At 33.5% G+C, this 19,627-nt stretch overlaps 1 long non-coding RNA gene across 1 annotated transcript; it reads left to right on the forward strand.

Annotated features, from left to right (window-relative positions):
• The first annotated feature begins 8,360 nt into the window (after positions 1-8,360).
• LOC146914445 (uncharacterized) lies at positions 8,361-11,695 on the forward strand. Its single transcript, XR_015014204.1, has 2 exons — positions 8,361-9,148; positions 10,205-11,695. It is a non-coding gene; the product is annotated as an uncharacterized LOC146914445 (long non-coding RNA).
• The last annotated feature ends 7,932 nt before the right edge of the window (positions 11,696-19,627 follow it).

Consider the following 19,627-nt stretch of genomic DNA (forward strand, 5'->3'; position numbering starts at 1 on the left):
GAAGCTATTAACTTTACATTAGGTCTCCAAAAAGCCTAATCTATAGCACCACATAAATTTTTCGCAAGAACTGAAAGAATCATGTGTGGGTTGTGCTGGTAGAAATTAATAGGTGGTCAGTGGATTTTGGATGATGTGATAGTGGAAAATGAAAAAGGGATTTAATGGTTTGCTAAAAAGGGTATTTGATATTGGATATCAATTAATGGAAACAAAACTAATCAAGAAAATTGCTAGCGACTTAGTGGTCAATATGTTGAGTGGAAGCCATTAGGTCTCATGTTCGAATCCTTGCAAAGATTTTTTTAAATCAAAAAAGGCGGGATTAGGGTTAAACAGGGCTACTTGGAGACTGTCTAACATTTAGATATATAAAGATAATAATAAATTAATAATAATAATAATTAATAATTATTTTAGATAATTTATTTGTTTATTCATATATTTATTTATTAAACTCAAAAAAAAAAAAGTGCATTCGTCTCTTATTTAAGTTCAAGGTAATTTTAAATTGACACTCTTAATTCAACCACTTAATTTGAGTATTTAGGTAACAAATATTAGATGAAATTTTAGAGAAAAATTGGGACTTTGATGTTAGAACTTTGAACTTTGATTGTATATTTATTATGTTATAATTATGGAAAAAAGTATTAATCTAAGTTATTATACATTATATGATAGTATAAATAGTTTTAATATGTTTTGTGAAACGTTTTGAATAATTCACACCGCGAAGACCGTTATTTGTATCGCAGCGTCCGTTACAGCCGAAATCGCGACAACCTTAACGCGACCGCGATCGCGACCGCGACCATTTTTTAGAACCTCCATGATGACAACTCTTATGTGTGTTTTGTCTTCTGGGGCCTGTGCTTTTCTTATCCTTGTTTTGAGCAAGCTTCACGGTGTTTCGAGGTTTTTTGTGATGAAATTGATTGCTTTGGGAGGTTGTTTTGACTTTACTTCTTCTATTTGTTTATGGGGGTCTCTTGCATCTTGCATTCAGTTTCCGCCCTGAAATTGATTGCTTGTGCTTTGTGGCCTTGAGGTATAGGACTTTGTGAATTTTTCTGTAGTAAAAATAGTGTAAAACTACTAAAATAAAAAGAGGGATAAATGTGACTGTTTCAAGATGAGAAAAATAAGGGACGTCGTTAGCCATGAGTTTTGATGAGAAAATTCAGCCTACCAAAAAAACTGGAAAGACGGTTTAAAAAATTCTTGAGAGAGACAATAGATTTTAAAGAAAATCCTATATTTCCCCTTATCATATGCCAAGAACTCAAAAATATTATTAATAAAAGAGGAAGAAAAAAAAAATACAAGTCGGAGGGGGGACTAGGCCAAAACCCCAAACATGAAAAAATAAAAAAGAGCTACCAAAATCGAAAATTCGGGAGATTACAACAATCCCTAACGAAGTCCCCCCAAAGGCTGACTGAGATAGTATCCCACCAAAAAAAGTCCAAACAAAGATGCTCTGATGGAGATAGCTGATCTAAACTTTGCAAATTTGCAATGGCCGAGTGCATAAAGGCATTAGCATTATTAAATCTAACAACATTTGTCCCAATCCAAACAAAATGAATCATTCGTTTACATTTTGCAGGGAACTCACTGAATCCTTCTGCTTGAAAGCATTTCACCAAGTCAAACATAAACTTTAGTCCATATTTTAAAAATCAACAAGAGATCGAAAGAAAAACAAAAATAAACAAAAAGGTAGTAACGTCAATATATAGACCATAGAAATTGACAAAAATGGTTTGTTTGTCTATATATTTTATAAGCAATTTAATGTACTAATATATAGACCATAGATCCTAATCTTATTTCCTCTTAATCTATCACAAAAGGAAACCACCTATATGTACAAATATGTCATACTGCCTAAAAAATATGTCATTTGATTCATGTAGGAATATCTTATTAGAGATACATAGTTTAGTTACAACGAGTACTAGTCCTATTAGTATATATAGGTGTAACCTCCCCATAAGTGGGTTAACTCTCTCATATTGTAACATTTCATTTTCCATCAATAGAAAGAATTCACAAGCTTTTCTTTCCTTCATCAATGGATGCCATGTTTCATAACATGGTATCAGAGCAAATTTGGTATCCTCCTTGAAGGATTTTTCCGCTGCATTTTCTCGAGAAAATATAATTTTCTCACCTTCACCTTCTTTCTCGTTCCAATTCTTCTTTCTAATCTCACTTTCCTTCGTTTTTCATTCCTTTCTTATTGTTTTTGATTCCTTTTTCACTGCTCCTTTTCTTCTCAATCGAATGATTTCATTTTCGATTGTTCTTGCTTTTTTCATCTTCGTTGTAACTGTTTTTCCCAATTTTCAGTTTCTTCTTCAACCGCGGTTTCGGTTTAACTTTCTGATTCAGTTTAATTCCTTTTCTGTTCCAATCAATTCTATTTTGAGATTCCTTTTCGATAACAGTTTGTTCTCGAATGTTCCTAATCCTAAATTCTTGGGTTTACGAGTTTGATTTCCATCGCATTTGATTCAAGCATGCGATTCAGTTTAAAATTCTGAATTCGTCTTCTATTTCTTGATCAGAATCCATTTTATGATTCAAATTCACAGTTGATTCGAGTCTATTCACGTTTTCACCGTCAATTTTCTGTTTTCATCACATTTTTCTTCTCACCTTTCCCTACATCTAAGGTGTTTGTTGAAATGTTTCCCTGAAAACATATTGATGATTGTGCTCAATTTGATAGTGTTGTTGGTAACAGTGCAACTTCAAGTGTTATGGATTTCTGGTATAGCTTTTCCTACCTCTTCAATTGGTGTTTTTCTGCCAATGCTGCACAGATTTATATTGCAGTTCCTGTTCAGGTTCTCTAAGTGTTTCATTGTTAATTGGATTTGTGCAATTGGTTTAGTGGAAGTATTGCACATGCATATACAATACTCTGTTGCAATATACTGTTGTTGATTGGATTTGAGATTGCTAATGGAGCATTATAGCATGCTATTGAATGGAGCATTCTTTTAGCAATTTGTCTCGAATAGCACTATTTTGAGAATTATTGGGGTCCTGTCTCTGCTGCAACATTGTTTTTTGGTTATTGATTGGTTAGATTGGCCAATTCACTATTTCTTGATGTCCATTCACAAAGCTTGTCAAATCCATGAGTGAGTTCTTGAGTTACATGTTCCTTGAGGTGCAGTTTGGATGGTGGCATGTGACAGATTTCTGTTAATAATCCTGCAGAACATTCTTACTTCTCTGCAGTTTAGTATTTGTTCTTGTTCATTTCAGCTCCTTTGTTTTGGAAGCGTGTTGATTGAGATGTGGTAAATCTATAAAGAAGAGTTGTATGAAGCTTCCTTGGATTTGATGTATTGGCACAATTTTTGTGTGATATTTGGTGGCTTCAGATTTGTGGTGAGTTTGCGTTGTGTTTCTCAGCCTCGAATTCGTTTGTTGGTGTGTTTATGGAGGTACGGAGGATGGTTTGTGTTCCTGGTTGTACAACTCTCTGCTGCAACCTACTCTTGGCAGAATTCGTGCAACTGCTGCTGCATATATCATTTTTGATTTGTCATCTCTCAAGTTAAGCAAAGGTTGTGACACAGTTTGGTATGAAGACAATTTTATTAGCTCATTGGATTTATTTTGGAGATGTTCTATTTTGCAAATGTTGCTTGTGATTTGGCTGCTGAATTTGTCATCTAGCTTGAAGGCAATTTTCGGATGGTTTTCCTTGCTGGCTATATTGGTTCAAGTTCTAGTGCAAGTGAAGGCAAAGGCTTATATTTGTGGTTCTAGCTCATTTTTTTTTCTGCTTGCTGGAAGTTATTTGATTGTTTGGTTTTGTGCCTTATGTGCACAAACTTGTTTGCTATTTTGTTGAAGCCATTGGTTTTCAACATGTTGGTTTCTTTGTTGAGCTCTAGCATGTTGTTCTTGGATTGCTTGGAAGCATTGGTTTTGGCCTATGGTTTGAATGCATCAACATGGATTTGTTTTCTATGGTTTGAAGACACATCACATGGTTATGCATCTCTATTGGCTTGCATTTGTTTTTTTTCTTGTCTCGGCTTGGCATAGGAGGGCATCACTTTTATCTTTGGAACCTTGGTCTTGTATATGACCTCCTTCCATTGTAGACTATGACCCTTCCTTGCATTTGGTTTTTCTTGTCTCGGCTCAGCGTAGGAGGGCATCACTTTTATCTTTGGAACCTTGGTCTTACATATGACCTCCTTCCATTGTAGACTATGACCCTTCCTTGCACTTCCTTTTTTGGATATCATCATTAATTTTGGATATCCTTGTTCTTCTTGTCTTGTGCTTCTATCTTGAGTTCTTGAGAACTATTGATGGTTAAGCGTTGTGCCTTAATTGGCTTTGTTGATATTGGCTTCTACCGGATGGTGGTTAAGCGTTGCTTGGATGCTTATTCCTTCAATTGGTTCAACCTTGAGTTGTGGTTGCTTCTTGTTGGATAAGCACTTGTTTGATGACTTTGTCTTTTTTTTTAGCCGATGTATTCCCGGCATCTTTCCTTGTATTTTCTCATTTCAAGTTGGAAGTGTTTTGAACACCTTCCAACTTGAGGGGGACTATTAGAGATACATAGTTTAGTTACAAGGAGTACTAGTCCTATTAGTATATATAGGTGTAACCTCCCCATAAGTGGGTTAACTCACTCATATTGTAACATTTCATTTTCCATCAATAGAAAGAATTCACAAGCTTTTCTTTCCTTCATCAATGGATGCCATGTTTCATAACATATCTGACTTTTCCCAGCCACGAACAAAGTCTGCATAGGATACAGGAACAAGAAGACATGAGGCAATGCCGCGATAAGATAAGAGAACACAATGACATTGAGTGTTAACCAGTCAGCCGCAGAAGGAGCCAAAGCATCAAATGGTTTGTGTTTGCCTTAAATTGATCTTGCAGCATATGTCCAAGCATTTCATCTCTGAATTCATATATTCATGTCATGCAATCAATTCAATACCAACATAACAATTTCAGGAGGTGTTTTTTTTCTCTTCCTGGCCATGGAAAATGCCAACATGACTTCCGATTCAATTAGTTCATGTCATGCATGCTGTGATTTTTTTACTAAATTTTCAAGTAACAAAATATAAATACTAAGGGTGTATTTGGATGGAGGGTTTAAGAGGGGAATGGAGGGGAGGGTTTACTTTTCAATTTTAAATTACGGACACTATGAAATGTATTTTAAAAAGTTAACATATTAACATGATAAAAGATTATGTAATACTTAAATCACACCTGATTTATTTTAGAAAAACATGTTATATAATCGGTAATTTAAAAAAGAAAACTAAACTCTCCCCTCCATCCCCTCCTAAACCCTCAATCCAAACACGCCCTAAGGGTTAGGGCCTTTCAACTAAATTCTAAGTGTAAAATTATAGCACACTCACTTCCCACTTTCGAGTAGAATGTAATGAAATTCAGATAAAGATATGTTGCTTATTAAATTATCAAGCTTCCAAAATATAAGCATTGTGGTATATGGAAAACCATTTTCGATGGTTGATTTCGAAAGCCATTTCAATATCTCATTGTTGCGAGTAAGGACTTTGGGAAAATAAAGTTTCCTCTGTAGTATGCCCCCAACTATAAACACATTGTCAGGCCATCACCTATCCGATGTGGGACTCTTAACACACCCCCTCACGACCAGAACTATTGGGCTTGGATCGTGGACATAAATGGTGGGTGGCCCGATAACGCAAAAGCAATTCTGAAAAGGAGATTCCAAACACAAACACGCAAAACACAATAGATTTCCTAAATACGTCCAGAATAGCTTTCCCAAAAACGCACTTTTCATGTGTATTCTCATATGATTCTGAGTCGTAATTAATCTATTCACTTTCATTAATTTTGGTGTTTTATTCTGGTGTTATGATGCATGGAGACGTAACTCTTATCCCTCCAGGATCAAAGACGAAATGTGATGATTTGAAAGAATGATAGCTCAGTGGCAGCATCATCGCAGGACAAAAAATATGAAACGATGTGGCAAACACATTTGACAGAAAAAGAGAAGACCGAAACAAGTTTGTTCCGCCGGGATTGAATATTAATGCAGAGCCTCCGTCTCGAAACAAGTTTGTTCCACCGGGATTGAATACTAATATGTGTTTTTGATGTGATTCAATTCTTAGATGTTTCCCCGAAACTAATAAAGATAGTTTTTGAAATCTCCTTTTGTTAAAGAGTTGGCTCCGCTCCGGTGATGGTTGCAAAGGCCAATTCTATTACGATGTTTTTGCCTTTAATTTTTTTTTTGTTTTTTTTTTGTTTCTCTCCTTAAAGTTTTTAAATATAGTTTTTTTTTTTTTACCTTTTGATTTACTTAAGGTTGTTTGCATCTTTCCTAGATCCAACAACAGCTAAGGCTAAATGTATAAAAAAGTTAAGGATCTTTCTTATAAGCACAATGATAATACTAGAAGTTTTCTAAGTAGTGTTGTAAATTTAGATGTGGAATTATTATGTATAAGAAGAAATTAAAAGAAATATGATAACAAATAATTAAGACCAGTAATAAAGAGAAATAAAGCAAAGGAACTTATCGAATTTTGGTTGCCGACACAGCTCAATCAAAGTCTACACAAATCAAATTAGAAGAAACCTGCAAAACAACACACTGTTAAGTAACCTGAGGCGTGACATAGTCACTGTCCTTGAGGATTTTATCCGCCTCATAAGCGCATATCCTCCCAGGATACAACAGTTCTTCCCCGTTATGAATCATAAGCGGAGGTGACAGAACAACTCAAATTTATCTCATAGATATCATGAGATGTAACCCAGAAACTCAAATTTTTTGGATGAGGGAAAATAATTTGTGTATAGATAAATATGAAGTGAGGGAGTATATATGTATTGTATGCAGGTTGATTATTTTCTGTCTCTTGCGTATTGCTCAAAGCAATATATATATAGGCTAATGAATTTATTGATCAGAACTGGGAAAATCATGGAATGACAACTGTGCTTTAGTTGTTCCTTATAATGTGGAATGCAATTCAATAAACGTGGAAAACAATTGTTCCTACAAATAAGCCAAAACTAATGACTAAGTAAAAGAGAGAATATTCTTGAGATAAAATAGGCTCATTTCAAGCATCAATACCAACCCTCATTTGCAATTTTGACTAAGTATATTAACATGTGGTCAAAATAATAGTTAAGTAAAATAAAGCTTGTTTTTAATTAACTTTTGAAATAAAATAAAACTCTAAAATTACAACAATCCCCCACATATTTCAAAAGTTAAACTAAAAGGTAAAAAAGAGTTTTTCTGGGTAAACATCGTAGATGTAATGCATCGGAACGGTATAGCAAGCTATGGAACCCGTCCTAGACTAATAAGACTTAACACACAGTGAATTGGTTTAGCAAGCTATGGAACCCAATACACTTGTTGTATGTTAGAGGTCTTATAATCACACTACACCCCCACAATTCTCGCTGTTACGCGGTTGTGCGCGAATAGGCCATGCGCGTGCCTCGTATTCATGAGTGCTCTAGAGACCCGCCACGGTCTCATGCAAGCGGCCCCACTCGACACCGATATAGGCGATTTCATCAAGTGTATGCTGCAAGTCATACACCACCCATAAGGGATATGATAATCATTGAAAGCATTACAACTTATCCTCTCAATATTGCAGTGTCTAGCACTTACTCAAATACACCATAGGAAAGAGACTAGGATTAAATTTAGCGCTAGCAGAACTAACATGTGACTTGTTCTTACCACATTGAACCTTCTTCATGGGATCTCCAATCACAAAGGTTGGGTTCCTATCACATGTCAATTTCGATTGGCTTAAGTCTCAATCCCCTCGATGCTCACAAATTTATTTCATCCCACGGGCTTTATTAGTAGCTACTTTATACACAAATGATGAGGACAATTTTTTTTCATCATATAAGATTGACTAAGACGTCTCTAAGTCAATTAACCTCAGGTATTTATCAAAGTCCATAACAATAAACTTGATCTCTATAATTATATTTATAGAGGTCTGATCTCTATAATTATATTTATACAGGTCTGCTTGAATGACTTCAAGCGACAACATCCCATAAAATAATTCTACATTTTGATTTATTCTCATTGAAATTTAATTTCAATTAACATCATTGCATTATTTTGATGCAATGGTTCATCAACTCTAAATAGTTCATAAGTGCCAAACTGACTTCTTTGATATACTTCATCAGGTCTACTTAGATAAATTCTAAGTGACGAACCCCCACATTGAGAAAATATAACTCTGTGTTGATTTATATTACGCAGGTCTACTTGAATAAGCTTCAAGACTACCACAATTTTGGCTTTTAATAGCACAAGTTTAATAGCGCTTCTGGATAAATGCTATTGAAAATGCCACCCAGAGACCTGTTATAGCACTTTTTAGAAAGCGCTAAGAAAAACATGTTAAAAACTAGGTTAGATAGCGCTTTTCGGTGAACGCTATTATTTCGTTTCACAAAGATAGCGCTTTTTATAAACGCTATTGTTGGAGGGGTGTATAGATAGCACTTTTTAGGAAACGCTATTATTAATATTACTACTTCCACTACTATTATTATTTATTATTATTATTATTATTATTATTATTATTTTTAGGTGAGAGGATATCATTTAAAGGCTTATCTCTCAAAAAAAAAATCATTTAAAGGCTTTTTCCTTCTTCTTTCTTTCTCTGTCACGACCAACACACACACGCCCTTCCTCCATGAAAACCGGCGACACTCTCTTGGCCACCGTGTCCTCATTCAGCGTCAGTTGGCCTTGCCACAACCACCGTTGCAACCCTCTCTTTTTCCTCTTCAAAAAGCACCCATTTGTTTTCTAGATTGATGAAATTTCAAAATATCAATTTTCACCTTCTCTCTAACTTTCCGGCCACCACAAACCTCCATTTGAAAAACTAATATGATTTTCTTCTTCCCCATGATGTCTGCATCAAAACCCCTATATTTATTTTGGGATCGGAGAACTTCCTCCGGCAACCACCGCTCCGAAAACCGCTGCAACCGTGCCGGAAATCGTGACCGCCATGCTGGAAAATGCACCCTGCAACCATTTCATTTCTTTTCCTTCTTCTTGGTGAGTTCCATCTTCTACCTCTTCTCAAAATTATAATTTTGGAATTTTTATATCTATTTTCGGATTTTTGAAGAAAGCTACAAATTCAGCACTTTATTTTTGTTAAATTGATGATTTTAAGCTTCCTAGTAAGGCTTCAATGGATATATGAGACTTAGTTGTTGTTTGAGCCTTATTTTATCCTGTTATATGTTTAAAAATCATAGTTTATGTTGATATAAGGTTGGAACTATATTCTTTTGAATTTGAAGATGTGAGTTGTTGTAAAGAGATGTTCAAGAGATTTATAATTAGCTTCAAACATGTAAATTTCGGATTTAGAGTATATGTCTTATTTAGGCATGTTTGTTTGAGTATAGAAAAATGTCCAAAGATATTTTGGGACTTATGGGTTGATAATGAGAGTTGGAAGTTTGACCTTGTATTTTAATTGGAGTTTTACCGTTAAAGATCGCATTCATAGTTGTTTTGATCTAATTGATGTTTTAAAGTATTAGAAGCCCACCTTGTTAATGTTTTAACTATGACTACTAGTAACCTTAGTTGATGTAGTTTGACTTGTAGTAATAAAGTATAAAGCTAAGTTGATGATGGTTTGCCTATAGTCATGCCATGACGGATTTTAGGCTTCATGCTTGTCGGAGTTGTTAAGTTAATTTAAGATGTCCATTTATATAAGCTTGAATCCAGTGAAAGGGATATGACTAGGGACTTTTATGTGGTATCAACTCTAATCGTTAAAGTTACATTGGTTTAGTAGAAAAATAACTAAGTTAGGAGTTAACAATTGTTTGTGATGAAGATATCAAAGTTCTAATTTAATTCGAATTAGATCGAATGCTCCAAAGTTGAATAGAGATGTCGTATATGTATATCATAGCTATATTTATGAGATAAGCTAGTATTTGACAATATTGATTTGATCATAATTATATTTACTAAAGTAGTATTTTAAACTATTAAAACTTCACCTTGATGCTTTACTAATTAGTATATTGGTTGAATTAATTCTAACTCCGGTTAATTCATTTTTGGATGGGTTGACTCTGATTATAGTGGATATCAACTTAGTATGCTTGAAGCAGTTTGGTTGTACGTTTTGAATCGGAGCGAGGGAATCAATGTTCTGTAAATGCTGCACAGGAGTACTCGGTAAAGTATTTAGGTGGGGGCTGATTAACCGTTAAGGGGTATTTTGGGAATCGAACTGTTGTGTGCATACATATGATTGCATGTGTGCCTTTTATGTGTTTTGTTTGAAATATATGTTATGACTGAATTGGTTTTAGGTAAGTGTTATCTCCCTTTTGTTCGCTAACTGTTATGAATTGAGTAAGACTGAATAATTGTTTGCTACTTGTTTTGTGCCTTATATGTTATGCGTTGTTTTTGATTTATTACCTATTTGTTTGTTAATTGCTTGTATGGTAAAATGTTTCTGATTGTGTGGTGATAATTCTTAAATTAGTATTAGTTAGAATGGATGAATACTATGATTTGCATTGAAAGAGATATGGCAGGGACATGAACCAATTTAGTAGAACTACCAAAATAATTAATCCAAATTCAAATCCTTTTGATGTCACTAACATGCAGTTCTTTAATTCTCTTTAAAGGCACTTTATTCTGGTGTATACCAAGAAGGCGGTTTCATAATGTACATGTGATTGGCAAGGTATCATAATGGACCTTACATATTCACTTTAGGCACTAATATTTCATTTAAGAATTTTCAAAGTTCAAAGTTCATACTGCATCAATCATATCTAAAGAAATTACTTCAAAAAAATCATATCTAAAGTAAAAAAATCATACCAAATTTTTGTCTAGACATTTGATATTCAGAAGTTACATTAAACTCTTGACTATTCACAAGTTACTTGATTACATTGATATTCAGAAGTTACATTAAACTCTTGACTATTCACAAGTTACTTGATTACATTGATAGTGAGACATGCTTGATAGATAATTGGATTTCTTAAGCATGTGGTTTGATAATCGGTCTGATCTGATTCGTATTCTACACAAAGTTATTAGAGATGTAATGCAACTGCTAATTTTGACACATGGTGTCAGTTAATCTTGACTCATATAAGTAATGTATAAATTTATCCTATAACGTTGAACATTCAGGAAGACACGAACTTGTATATTCATAGAAGGATCTCCTACAATGGTACCGGAAGATCTTTCGCGTGCAAAATTGTTATCTGCATTGAATGGAGCTAGAGTGGCCTATTTTGATGTTAGTATGCCTGCAACTGCTCTTGTCATTGTTAAAGAGGTAATTAGATATTAGTTGTAGCATAATGTAATATAGGATTATCATAATTCTAAATAGATTCGGAACAATTCAATTTTCTGTGACTTTTATTAGTACTTTTCTCAAGAGGTTTCTAAGTAAATTGTCATTGTTGGAACTGTTTAATTATGTTCCCAAATTAGTACTTTTTGGAGGGTTTTGGTTTTATGTCCCCCCTCATTTTCATCTTTATTTTGTACTTTTATCTTTTTATGGAATGAATTCTGAAGATTGTAAGGAAATTATTATGAATGTAATTTGCTATATTCATATTTCAGTATCTTATTATAGCTTTTAATTATAGCATTTTTGGTTACAAATTTTAAAAAAAAAAATACGCAACTTTTATTAGCGCTTTTAGTAAAACGCTAAGATACCCCTATTTGAGTTGAAAGGCTACGATAGCGCTTCTCAGAAAGTGCTAAGAAACAACTGTTAGAAAAGCTACTTTAATAGCACTAGAATAAGGCTATATTAGCGCTTTTCTGAAAGCGCTATTGATGTGTTGCTATTTAATAGCGTTTGGAAAGCGCTATTATAGGCTCCTGACCTTTTATAGCGGGGGCTTTCTTAGCGCTTGAGAAGCGCTATTAAGAGCCAAAATAAGTGCTATTAAAGGGGGTATTTTGTAGTAGTAGTGACAATACCCCCACATTGAGTAATATAAATAGATTTGTTCAAGTCTACTTGGATGATTTTCAAGTGACAAGGTGAACTCAATATTTTCTTCAACAAGCGTTAAAATCGTAAAGGATACTCAACGATTTTAAATGAATATCTTATGATAGTTTTATCGTAGCACTCTTCCTTACGACTTATGAGTTAATTTCTTCCATTGCAATCAGAAATCATATTTTAATCATTGTATTCAACCACATAAAATAAAAGCTTTCCATTTTCATATATAGCCAACAATAATCTAATAAATCTCAACACATTTATCAGATGCTGAGTAGAGAAAGTTTTGCACACAACTACACTATATATTCCAACATAATAAATCATGTTTTTTAGGGAAACATTCATTCTCATAAATAAATTATGAAGTTAGTTTATATCATTGAAACTAGGATCCGAAGAAATCAGAAACTAGCTCAAACCAATATTACGTGTATCATTACTTCAACAATTAACTAATTATGACTTCACAACCAAATATAGTTCCCAACAAAACATTTCATCTTTATTCACATAAGCCTACATAACAAAACCTTATATTATTATAGTATAATTATTCTAAATAAATATGCTACGAAGTATATATGAATATGCCAATAACCAAAATTGAAAATTGATCGGTAGAATAACGAAAGCCAATGTCGCAACCACATATAAACTTGCATAAATAAAAGGAGTTTATAACTAGACCAAATAGTTGCAGCTTCATGTACAGCATTAAAGAAACACCAAATAAGTTTAACTAAAATTATATTCCATGAGAACCGCAAATATGACACTAATTTCCTCTTTTATTTCTTACAATTTAAAAGTGACTTTATTTATGCATACATAACATATCCTGGTATTAATATGAGCACTGAATAATTACTCCATAATAATATACACAATTTCAATATATATTCAGCATGTTTAACAAGTTTGAAAGATAACATGCCAGCTTTAGAAGTTGTCCCGGTCTCTCAATGAATATCAAAATAAAGAACAATCACAAAATTAGTACAATCAGACCATATAATCACTATATTCCCAAAGCATATGCAATGTACACATACAACTTTTACACACAAAATCAAGATTTGTGAGATTTATAGGTTATAAAACATGTACCTGGTCTCTTCAAGGTAAATTTAATGAGAGAAGAGTTTAAAGCTTACAAAAAGTTGATCACACCATACTGTCATCTCCCATCCTCTTACTTTTTCCATTCCTTTTCTATTCTTCTACCAGCATATGAAAGCTGCGGCAACAACTTACGATTGTGAGTTGCATTGTAGGGTTTAATTAGTAAAATCCTCAAGATTGTTGTAAATTTAGATGTGGAATTATTATGTATAAGAAGAAATTAAAAGAAATATGATAACAAATAATTAAGACCAGTAATAAAGAGAAATAAAGCAAAGGAACTTATCGAATTTTGGTTGCCGACACAGCTCAATCAAAGTCTACACAAATCAAATTAGAAGAAACCTGCAAAACAACACACTGTTAAGTAACCTGAGGCGTGACATAGTCACTGTCCTTGAGGATTTTATCCGCCTCATAAGCGCATATTCTCCCAGGATACAACAGTTCTTCCCCGTTATGAATCATAAGCGGAGGTGACAGAACAGCTCAAATTTATCTCATAGAGATCATGAGATGTAACCCAGAAACTCAAATAGTATCCTACTTCGGTGCAACGTCACCTACATCTGTGGCATCGATGCCAAGAAAGGAAATTCACTCTCAATAGTATCATTCCCTAGTCTTATGTGAACAAACCTTGTTCACCGCCTCTTCACCTAATACTACCCGTGAATTTATATCCAGGACTCCCCCTAAATATGAGATCCCTTCTCACTTTTACTTAACCACAATCTCAATGATTAACTCAATCACAAATACAATAAGATTAGGAGTACAACTCCAAAAACAAACTAACTCTTGCTAGAAGAAACAGAGTATAGTATACAAAGAGAAATTACAAGTCAACTAAACAAACCATCTCTATGCTTTGATAATCAATGGCAGCACATAGAGAGATATGCAAAATAAAGCACAAAGCTTAACAATAAACTCTAATGACTCAATTCTTCAATGCTTGATTTCGTGAATTGAAACTAGGGTCTGAGCCTTCTAAAATAGCCATCCACGTGTTGGCCTTTTTCTTCAACATGCCGAAATATATTTGCATCAAATATTCCTTCTAGAAATATATCTGCATTAAATCTTCCTTCTAGAAACATACGGTACAAAAATATATATGATGTCCATAAATATATTTTCAGCAACAATCTTCCAGAAGCACAAAATATATTTGAAACAAATCTTTTATATTTTCATCAATAATCTTCTAGAAGTACAAAATATATTTTTCCCAAATATATTTCGGAAATTACTTCAAACACACGGCAAATATAAACTGAACCAAGCGCTTCTTGGAGCACAAGTAAAATAAACCAGTTCTTCAATCCAAGAATGCTAAATACGGCACAACTTCATATTAAGGATATCGTACTACATGTATAGGACATCTGGTACAACATCTTGTCAGAACATAACATTTTAACTAAATGAAGCCAACACAACAACCAAAAACACAAATCTCCCCATTTGGAAAATTTTGGCTAAAACAATTCTTCAACAGAAAATATGTGTGTAGGAACATACACATGATATTCATGCCTTTTGTTCAACTCGGGGTAATTTTTTGGAAGATATGTTTTGGAAGAACCCTGATGTGATAAATTTCTTGCCATATCTACTCATACCTTTTGTTCAAGGGCAATTTTTTGTTTGTCTTTTGAGGAATGTTTCGAAGGCTCCCATGTCTTTGATTGACTCGGGGTAATTATTCTTACCTTGAATGGAAGAATCAACTCCTTGGCGTCTCTGGCTCATTTCTCTGCATTACTCTCCTCCAACTTTATAAAGAGCTCATCTCTTGACATGATTACCTTCCAATGAACTAGCAGACTTCTTGGCTAGCGACCCACTGAAATGCCCATCATTGAACCCATTATGGAATGCTCCTACTAACATCTCCTGGTCAGGGTTTCTTAACAACTTTTTTTTTTCTTTTTCTCCTTGGGCCTCTGAGCAAATTTACTAGGCAACCTTCCATAATATTCACAATCTTAGTACTCATACCTTGATTAACCTCTGTATTCTTAACATTTTGGCTCTCAGCCAATTCAATTTGGGGGTTCTTGGAGAGCACAGACACATCAACAACAATCTCAAAATAAGGTTCAACAATGATATCTATTTGGACATGGGATGATCCAACATATGGTTTCATAACATCATCAGAGGGGTTTCTTTTGTGGATTTAATACGAGGATTTATTTGGTCAGTTGATGTTTCAGAACCAAGAGATTTTTTTTTTGGGTGGGGGGTTCATTAACAACATCATCGACAAAAACAGCAGAAATATCACGTGTACTAGATGGTTCAACAACCTTATCAGAGACATAATCTACTTGACTCACAGAATCAACACATGGTTTGACAGAGGTTTTAAAAACAAGATCAACATTATGTTCAACATTGGTTTCAGCATTAGGTTCAACATGCAATAATTGAAGTTGCAGTAACATCAGAATTTTTATCCGCAGAATCAAAAGGGTTTGTGTGGACATTGATCGGTAAAGATGAAGCATCAAGAGAACTTACATTTTCATCGATTTTCAAAATGGCAATGAGTTTCCTTATTTCTCGTGCATCTCTAGATATTGTAAAGAGAAAGTATCCATTTGCGCGCTTCCACAACTGTAATTGCTATAAATTCTCCTACAAGCAAATACGTAAAGAGCCCCTTAAATTATCAAATTAAACAACATATGAAACCTTAGTTAAAATATTGGCCTGTTGTTGTTCAGTTGCTACATACTCATGGTTCATAACTTTATTTTCAACATGTTTCTTGATGAAATGATGATGAATGTCAAGGTACTTGGTTCTACTGTGTTGAATGAGATTCTGAGAAATATTGACATCACTCAAGTTGTTGCAGTATAATGTCATGACATCTTAACGTGACATTATGATGATTGTGGATCTGGTAGAACACAAGAGGAGTGCAAGAAGACAACTAGAGACTCCCAAGATGCCTCTGGTTGATGACTTGCCAAACTACATATCTTTGGTTTTTGATTCTGATATCCCTCCTCTCAAACCTGAACATTTTCTTATCAAAAAGGATCTCTATGAGAACCCTGCTCTAGTTGTGCTTAAGGAGGAAACAACAACTCAGAGGTTAAAGCAAGAAGTTTTAGAAACTAAGATGGAAGAGATTGTTCAGACTCAATCAACCTTAATGAAAAGTTATACAAAGATGTAGAATCAACAATATGAGATGAGCAACAATATCAAGACCTTGCTGCAGTTGCTCACTCAAAAACCCTATGATTACCCTTTAGTTTTTTTTGTGCTCTTTATGTTTATTTTGCACAAGTACTTCTGGATTTGTATTATTTAACTATGCTATTCTGATTTAATATACATCTCCTTCCCTATATGTGTTTTATGCTTTGTTGATGACAAAAGGGGGAGTTGATAGAAAGTATTTAAGTATGAGTCTAAGCGTATATAGAGCCTAGAAAATATCTAACTCTAGCATTTGTGACTTAGAATTGGAATCCTAGTTAAATAAAACTGAAGTCCGACTCTTGTGAGCTCAGAACCTAAATTTTTTAATGGGTTAAACCAAACTCTGAATGATTGATTTATCATTATCCTGCTTTAAAAGAAAATTTAATTTACCTGGATAGGACTTTAGGGAAGCTTACAAACCGCAAACTCTAAAGTCAACTTGTCAGTTAAATCAACAACAAATGTCATAAATACTTATATTTGTCATCATCGGGGGGGGGGGGGGGGGGGGGGGGGGGGGGGGGGGGGGGGTATTGTTGGAGCAAAATTGAATTTGTACTTACCTCACCCTCTGGAATATCAGACTCGGGGAGGTTACAAACCTCAATCTCTGCAGTCGGCTTGTTAATTAAATCAACAACAAATGTCTTCAATACTTATGTTTGTCATCATCAAACTGGGGGGGGGGGGGGGGGGGGGGGGGGGTATTGTATAGAATCAAGTCTTGATCATGGATGAATATATACAACAACATTTGGAAACAAAGGAAGTTGAAGATCTGCATTAGACTTTGAATGTTATTAGAACCTAAAGATCATCAAACTCTTACGGTTTCCAGACTCTGAAAGACAAAAGACTCTTGGGGACCAATAAGCCAAGTCAGACTTTGTCCTTTTATGAAGTTGTCTCTATCAGACACAGATAGTACAACTTGTCTTCTTCTGACTACGTGCAGAAACAAACAAAGAACTTCAAGGACAAAAGGAATGAACAAATAATTTCAGTTGCATAAAAGGGATTTCAAATGTCCTATCAACGACATTATCCATATCAAGTAACACTTCGATTTGAATGGGTTATTTTTGATCAAAATTGACCCTATATCGATAGACAAAAAGAAGAAAGGTGGTGACGGCTAGGGTTTGGAAAGGAGCGAAAGTTTATGTGTGAAAAACACTTGTGTATATTAAAAGAGAGCATAGAGACTTTTAAAAGAAAAAGAGAGCGTAGAGAAAAGCTTGAGTTTATCTCTCTAAAATATAATATATTAGGGCAGGGTCAACAATTTTTTTTTTTGTGGTGGCCGGGGTTTGAACTTCGGACCTTGCATATATTGTGCATCGTTCTTACCAACTGAGTTAAGTTCACGAGAACAATAAAATTTCTTTTAAAATGTCTAGTTTTTTTTTATTAAGAATAATAAAAAAAAAATAACACACACGGAGAAATACTAAGTTCTCTCTGAGTATTGAATAATAATTGATTTTGCACAATCGTAATCTATACTATATATAAAGAAAACTACCCCTTTCAGCACACTTTTGGGTTGGAATTTTCTTTCCAAAAATACCCTTGATTTTAAATACAAATAGCCAATTATAAAATAACACGTGGATTAATAATCAATGTCAATAATCGTGACCGTTAACTTTCATTTACCACCGTTAACAACAGATCAAACTCACAAAAAGTTTAAAAATTATATTTGCATTCTTTACGTCTGTTCTCATGAAATCAAATCGATCCCGAATTCATCATAGTACCCTCTGATCACATCTCATCACCTCTAAAAAATTAGAAAGTTCCAAGACTCACGAACTTGATTAGTACTTCTGAAGCACCATTGAATGGAATATCTTTAAGGTCCACTTCATGAATTGAATATCTTTCTATTTTATCCTTCAAGCAATTTACTTTCCGCCAACATTACAATTCAAGCTTTGTTTTTACTTTTTTTTTGTTAGAAGAATGAATGAATCAGAATTTGAGAAAATCAAAGTTGAACAATAATCACTTATGAAAAAAAAAAATCCAAAGTTTATGTTTTTTCCTGCTTTATTTCTCACGAGTCTATGAGTTTTTTTAATTTTTTTTTAAACAAAAATAATAGCCAGATGAGGATTGGACTATAAATCCTCTAAAAAAATTAGTAACAAACATGAGCAAAAAATATTGTTAAAGGTTGGACTTTAAATCCTATAAAAAAAAAAAGATTAGTAACAAACATGAGAAAAAAATAATGTTAAAGATTAGACTTTAAATCCTCTAATAAAAGATTAGTAACAAACGTGAGTAAAAAAAAAGATTAGTAACAAACTAAGCAAAAAATAATGTTAAAAATTGGACTTTAAATCCTCTGATAAAAATATTAGTAACAAACGTGAGCAAAATATGATTCAAAATCTTTTAGAAAAAAATTTGTTAGCACTATATTAAATGGACTATAAATCCTCTAAAAAAAGATTAGTAACAAATGTGTGCAAAAAATATTGTTAAAGATTGGACTTTAAATCCTCTAAAAAAATATTAGTAACAAACATGAGCAAAAAATTATGTTAAATATTAGACTTTAAATCCTCTAATAAAAGATTAGTAACAAACGTGAGCAAAAAAAAAAAGAAGATTAGTAAAAAACATGAGAAAAAAATAATGTTAAAAATTGGACTTTAAATCCTCTGATAAAAATATTAGTAATAAACGTGAGCAAAATATTATGATTCAAAATCTTTTAGAAAAAGATTTGTTAGCACTATATTAAAAATATTAATAAGTAGTGTTCTCACAGTTCATAGTTCATTCCCGCATTGTTTAATTTTTCTCAACATCTCTCCGCCCTCTGCATCAAAATTCAGAATTAACCTGTAAGTTTTTTTTTTTTTTTTACTTTCATGTTGCAACTAATCAAAGTTGATTAATTTTATGGATTATTTGACTTTGCTAGTTTATAAGTGATTATGATTCAAATTATTTACGATTAATTTTAAGAATTATTTGACTTTGCTGGTTTATAATTGCTTATACAAACTATGATAGTGTGCTTTTTTTTTTTTATCTATAAGCACACCTTTGGGTTGGACTTTTCTTTCCAAAAATACCCTTAATTTCAAATACAAATAGTCAATTATAAAATACTACGTGGA

This window comes from Medicago sativa, chromosome 6 (assembly GCF_051527215.1).
Source record: "Medicago sativa cultivar Bolivia chromosome 6, Bolivia_mono, whole genome shotgun sequence".
NCBI lineage: Eukaryota > Viridiplantae > Streptophyta > Magnoliopsida > Fabales > Fabaceae > Medicago > Medicago sativa.